Raw genomic sequence first — 5,173 nt, 5'->3', positions numbered from 1 at the left:
GTGTCCTCAGTCACTCTGGCTTTTACACTCTTTCCATCTCTCCTACTCTGGAGTTTCCTGCACACTGAGAGGAGGTATTTGATGGAGCCATCACACTTGTGGCTGAGTGTCCCAAAGTCTATCTGTGTGTGATGTCTAGCTGTGGATTTCAAGAAAGAAAGAAAGAAAGAAAGAAAGAAAGAAAGAAAGAAAGAAAGAAAGAAAGAAAGAAAGAAAGAGAGAGAACAAGAAAGAAAGAAAGAAAGAAAGAAAGAAAGAAAGAAAGAAAGAAAGAAAGAAAAAGAATTCTTTTTTAACAAAAGGAAAAGGGAAGGAAGGAAGAAATGGACAAAGTAAGAATGAATGAATGAAGGAAAGAAAGAAAGAGAGAAAGAAAGAAAGAAAGAAAGAAAGAAAGAAAGAAAGAAAGAAAGAGAGAGAGAGAGAGAAAGAGGGGAAGAAAGGAAAAGAGAGAGAAAGGAAGGAAGGAAGGAAGGAAGAAAGGAAGGAAGGGAGAAAGAAAGAAACAAAGAAAGAAACAAAGAAAGAAACAAAGAAAGAAACAAAGAAAGAAAGAAAGAAAGAAAGAAAGAAAGAAAGAAAGAAAGAAAGAAAGAAAGAAAGAAAGAAAGAAAGAAAGAACAAAAAATAAGAAAGATAAGGAAGAGGGAAAACTTGACCACTATGTTAAGGTTAAAAATGATCAGTCACTTATACCTGCTGCAAGAGGGAAAGTCAGCTGCTTTCTCACATAGAGTGACTCTGCTTATCAACCACTGCAGGTAAGGCCTTGTGTTTGGGAGTAGTTGACCATCATATAATTGGGTTTCACAGTTGTTGTTGTTTTTTTTTTTTTCCCCGCGAACGCAGTCCCTCACTACCACAAATTATGCAGTCGAGTTTCCCGCATTTGGGGAAATCGCAGGGGTCAGCACACCCCAGAGTGAGATGGGTGAGGCTCGCCCTGGGAAAGTGACCTTTGTGACCATGGTGTCTCCCCTGCCAGGTAAGTATGGTTTCACAGTTTTATGCGTGTTTCTTTTATTTGCTTGCAGCTTGGTGTTGTTGTTTGTTTTTGTTTTGTTTTGTTTTCTTTGTGGATATGGTTTTATTTAGTTTTTCTGGACTGGGGGATTTTGTTGTTATATTTTGGTTTGTTTTGGTTTTTGAGGGAGAACTTAAACTTGACAGAATAGCAAAGGGATGAGTGTCCGGAAGGACTTGAGAGAGGAAAGAATATATTAATATTAAATTTAAAAATATACTAAAATAAAAATGTTCTAAATAATAAAATATTATAGTAATAACTATAGTAAATAATTCATTATACTTTTAGAATGGAGTTTTTTTGTTTGTTTTTTGTTTTTTTGTTGTTTTGTTTTTGTTTTTGTTGTTATTGTTGTTTTGGTTTTGTTTTTTCGAGACAGAGTTTCTCTGTATAGCTCTGGCTGTCCTGAAACTCACTTTGTAGACCAGGCTGGCCTCAAACTCAGAAATCCACCTGCCTCTACTCTATGTATATTTCATTATCAGTTGTCTCAGAATTATGGCAAATTTCAATCGATGTCTTTAAAGATTATATGGTTTTCTGTAAACTAGGACCTATTTGGCTTCTTCCTTGTTTTTACAAAATTATTGCTTGTGAGGACTCATTTGCAGTCTGCCTATCTCCCAGGAGATCTGCTGGAGTTAGGGCCACAGGTCTCCTAGAAGATCTGCTGCAACATGGGACACAGGAGTTAGGCTTCAGATAGAAATATCCAGGCCTGTTAACACCAGAGATAACCAGATGGCAAGAAGAAAAAGCACAAGAGAATAAGCAACAGAAGCCAATATACTTTGGCACCATCATAATACAGTTCTCCCACCACAGCAAGCTCTGGCTATCTCAACACACCTGAAAAGCATGAGATTGACCTAAAATCCAATCTTTGGAAGATAATAGAGACTTTCAGGAGGATATAAATAACTCACTTGAAGAAATGCAGGAAAACACAGTTAAACAGGAAGAAGTCCTTAAAGAAGAAACAAATAAATCCTTTAAAGAAATACAGAAAAACATAATCAAATCAGTAAAGGAATTGAACAAACTGTCCAAGACCTAAAAATGGAAGTAGAAACAATAAAGAATTAAAAGATGGAGGCAACTCTAGAAATGGAAATCCTAGGAAAGAGAGCAGAAATTACAGAATAATCATCATGAACAGAAGGCAAGAGATAAGAGAGAGAATCTCAGGCATAGAAGATATTGACACACCGATCAAAGAAAATACAAAGCATAAAGAACTTAAAACCCCAAACATCCAGGAAATACAGGACATAAGGAAAAGAGCAAACCTAAGAGCAATAAAATAGAAGAGAGCAAAAGACTCACAGCTCAATAGACTAGAAAATGTATTTAACAAAATCATAGAAGAAAACTTCTCACCCTAAAGAATTATATGGTTATAAATGTCTAAGAAGTCTACCAAACATAAAAAAGGTTGGACCACAAAAGAAAATCCTCCAGTGACATAATAATCAAAACATTAAATGCACAGAACAAAGAAAGTATATTAAAGCTGTAAGGGAAAAATCCAAGTGACATATAAAGGTAGACCTATCAGAATTACACCAGACTTCTCAACAGAAATACTAAAAGCTAGAAGAACCTAGAAAAATGTCATGCAGACCCTAATAAAACACAAATTACAGCCCAGGGTACTAAACCTAGCAAAATTCTCAGTCATTATAGATTGAGAAACCAAAATGTTCCATGAAAAAACAAATTTAAACATTATATATCTACCCCTATAGAGGATTCTAGAAGGAAAAGTTCAACATAAGGAGGGTACCAACACCAAAGAAAAAACAAGAAACTAATCATCTCACAATAATCCCCAAAGTAGAGAATCATACACACTTAGTATCACCTATAACAAAAATTGAAACAGAAACTGACAGTCATCATATCCCTCAACAACAATGGAATCAAATCCCTGATAAAAAGAGACTGGATATGCAAGCAGGATACAGTATTTTCTTAAATACAAGAAATACATCTCAATGACAAAGACAACCAATACCTCAGAATAAAGGCTGGACAAAGTTTTCCAAGCAAATGGTCCCAAGACACAAGTGGGAGGTTCCATTCAAGTATACAAAATAATAGATTTTCAACCACAAGTTATCAAGAGAGATGGGGAAGGACACTTCATTCTCATTAAAGGAAAAAAAACCCCAAGGGAAAGTCTTAGTTCTGAACATCTGTGCCCCCAATACAAGGATACCCAAATTCATAAAAGAAATTTTACTAAAGCTCAGAACACACATTGAATCTTATATAATAATTGTGAGAGACTCTAACACCCATGGACAGGTCATTGAAACAAAATAAACAAAGACACAGCGAAACTAATAAAACTTTTGAACCAAATGGATTTCACAGATATATACAGAACATTTCACCTTAAACAAAAGAATATATCTTCTTCTCAGAACCTCATGGTACCTTCTCCAAAATTGACCAAATAATCAGACATAAAACAAGCCTTAACAGATATAAGAATATTGAAATAATCCAATTCATCCCATCAGATCACCAAAGACAAAGGCTAGATTTCAATAACAACAAAACAGCAGAAAGCCCACATACACATGGAAGCAAACAAACCTAAGAGAAGTAGAAGTCAGGAAACAAAGACAGAGGCCTAATATCCAAAATATATAAAGAACTCAAGAAGCTAACCTCCAAAACCACCAAATAACCCAAATTAAAAAAAATGGGTTGCAGAGCTAAACTGAGAATTCACAACAGAAGAAGCTCCGATGTCTGAGAATTACCTAAAGAAATGTTCAAAGCCCTTAGTCATCAGCGAAATGCAAAACAAATTGACTATAAGATTCTACTTTACACTAATCAGAATGGCTAAGTTAAAAAAATAAACTCAGATAACAGCTCACTCTGGCAAGGATGTGAAGAAAGAGATACAGTCATCTATTGCTGCTGTCATTGCAAACTGGTACAACCACTCTGGAATTCAATCAGGCAGTTCCTCAAAAAACTGGAAAAAGATCTACCTGAAAAAAACAGCTATACTATTTTTGGGCATATATTCAAATGATGGCTCACTATGACACAGGAGCACATTCTAATAGTGGCCTTATTTGTAATAACCAAAAGCTGGAAACAACCCATATGTCCCTCAACTGAAGAATGAATATAGAAAGTGTGTTTTATTTATACCATGGAATACTATTCAGCTATTAAGAACAAGGAAATCATGAGTTTTGTAGAGAAATGGATGGGATAACCCAGTACCAAAATGATATGCATGGCATATACTCACTGATAAGTGGATATTAGCCAAAATGAACAGAATACCTAGGATACAACCAAGTGAGGATGCTTCAATCCTACTTAGAAGTGGGAAGAAAATAATCATGAGAGTGAGAGATGGGCATGGGTCTGAGAGGGGGAGAAGGAGAAAAGGGGAATAAGATCAGGTATGAGGAGTGCACAGGAAAGAAGACCAGAGGGTCAGAAGAATGAATGGAAGTTTGCAGCCTCCGGGAATTGGGAGATGGAGGGACCCTACAGAAAGTACCAGAGACTTGAGAGGTTAGAGATTCTCAGGACTCAGTGGAAGTGACCTTAGATGAAATGCCCAATAGTGAGAAGCAGGAACTTGCAGAGTCCACCTCCAGTAGAAAGACAGGGCATCAAGTGGAAGGATGGCGTTGCCATCCCACAGTCAAAAACTCTGACCCAGAATTGCTCCTGTCTAAAAGAACTGCCGGTACAAAAAAGGAGATGAGACTGAGGGAAAGGTGGTTTAGTGACTGGCCCAATTTGGGGGTCCATCTTATGGGAGGCCCCAAGGCCTAACATTATAACTGATGCTATGGTGTGCTTACAGACCAGAGGCTAGCTTGATTGTTCTCTTAGAGGCCCAAGCAGCAGCTGATGGAGATAGACATAGATACTTACACCCAACCAATGGACTGAAGTTGGGACACCTGTGATTGAATTAGTAAATGGATGGAAGTAGCTAAACAGGAGGATGACCCCAGAGGAAGACTAGCAATATCAACTAACCTGGATTCCTCAGATCTCTGAGACACTGAGCCATCAACCAAGCAACATACAGGAGCTGGCCAGAGGCCCTCAACATATATATATAGTCATATATATATAGCAAAAGAATGACTGTTC

The 5,173-nt window shown here is 37.0% G+C and overlaps 1 non-coding gene across 1 annotated transcript; it reads right to left on the bottom strand.

Annotated features, from left to right (window-relative positions):
• Positions 1-833: 833 nt before the first annotated feature.
• Positions 834-993, bottom strand: LOC115029367 (U1 spliceosomal RNA). Its single transcript, XR_003834919.1, has one exon. It is a non-coding gene; the product is annotated as a U1 spliceosomal RNA (small nuclear RNA).
• Positions 994-5,173: the final 4,180 nt, after the last annotated feature.

The sequence above is a fragment of the Mus caroli genome, unplaced genomic scaffold (assembly GCF_978045245.1).
Source record: "Mus caroli unplaced genomic scaffold, Mus_caroli_1 scaffold_12, whole genome shotgun sequence".
Lineage (NCBI taxonomy): Eukaryota > Metazoa > Chordata > Mammalia > Rodentia > Muridae > Mus > Mus caroli.
The sequence above is the reverse complement of the archived record's forward strand: the minus strand, read 5'-3'. Positions and strand labels throughout refer to the sequence as shown.